Source organism: Otolemur garnettii, unplaced genomic scaffold (genome assembly GCF_000181295.1).
Source record: "Otolemur garnettii isolate 467f Iridium unplaced genomic scaffold, OtoGar3 scaffold00001, whole genome shotgun sequence".
Classification (NCBI taxonomy): Eukaryota; Metazoa; Chordata; class Mammalia; order Primates; family Galagidae; genus Otolemur; species Otolemur garnettii.
Genome location: NW_003852396.1, coordinates 47,122,489 through 47,123,880, shown reverse-complemented (window position 1 = coordinate 47,123,880; position 1,392 = coordinate 47,122,489). Strand labels below are relative to the sequence as shown.

The window sequence follows — 1,392 nt, the reverse complement described above, 5'->3', positions numbered from 1 at the left end:
ACTAAAATAAAAAAATATATATAACCGGGCACCTGTAGTCCCAGCTACTTGGGAGGCTGAGGCAGGAGACTCGCTTGAGCCCAGGAGTTGGAGGTTGCTGTGAGTGTGATGCCACGGCACTCTTTACCAAGGGGGATAGCTTGAGGCTCCGTCTCAAAAAAAAAAAACCAAAAACAAAAACAAAAACAAACAAAAAAAATAATAAAATAAAATAAACTACTAAAACTAATAAATCCAGTGTTGTGTAAGGGGGAAAAGACAGGGTTCTTAGGTGGTGCCTGTGGCTCAAAGGAGTAGGGCGCCGACGCCATTTACTGGAGATGGTGGGTTCAAACCCAGCCCTGGCCAAAATCTGCAAAGAAAAAAAAACAACAAAAAAAAAACCAAAGAAAGAAAACAGGGTTCTCCATCCAACTGCCCCTATATACCACAACTCAAAAAATACCCACTCAATAGAAATAAATTATGAAAAGCCTTTACCATCCTCTGCTGCTTTGCATAGTATGGTAAATTCACTCCATAGAAAATTTTAAGACATGGCTCAGCACCCATACGACAGTGGTTACGGTACCAGCCACATACACCAAGGCTAGCAAGTTTGAACCCAGCCCAGGCCAGCTAAACAAAAATGACAACTGCAACAAAAATAGCCAGGGCTCAGTGCCTGTGGCTCAAGCGGCTAAGGCACCAGTCACATACACCTGAGCTGGCAGGTTCGAATCCAGCCCAGGCCCACCAAACGACGACGGCTGCAACCTAAATATAGCCAGGCGCTGTGGCGAGCGCCTGTAATTCCAGCTACTTGGGAGGCGGAAGCAGAAGAATCACTTGAGCCCAAAAGCTGGAGGTTGCTGTGAGCTGTGATGCCATGGCACTCTCCCCAGGGTGACAGCTTGAGGCTCTGTCTCAAAAAAAAAAAAAAAAAAAAAAATTAGCCAGGCATTGTGGCAGGCACCTATATTCCCAGTATTTGGAAGGCTGAGGCAAGAGAATCACTTAATCCCAAGAGTTTGAGGTTACTGTGAGCTATGATGTCACCGCACTCTATTCCCCTTTTAACAAAAAGTTTAGTTAAAAGGGGAATAGAAAGAAACAAGTAAAGATAGTACATTAACAGGGAAACATAATCAAGACCTTTGTCCCAGAAAGCAGGAGAAAATTTCTGATACAGTCTGATGTTTGGGTATGTGAATAATTTTAAGCATTATTAGCATTATTGGCTGTATCAGAATTTTAAAAATTGTAGTTATTAACCAAAAGGTCAGTGTAGCTAGCAAACAAAACAGAATTTTCTTTTTTTTTTTTTTTTGAGACAGAGCCTCAAGCTGTCCCCCTGGGCAGAGTGCCGTGGCATTACAGCTCACAGCAACCTCCAGCTCCTGGGCTCAAGCG

General features: G+C 43.3%; 1 protein-coding gene across 1 annotated transcript in view; it reads right to left on the bottom strand.

Moving 5' to 3' along the window:
* LDHAL6A (lactate dehydrogenase A like 6A) overlaps positions 1-1,392 on the bottom strand; it is a 17,382-nt gene that overhangs the window by 3,640 nt on the left and 12,350 nt on the right. The window lies entirely within an intron of this gene.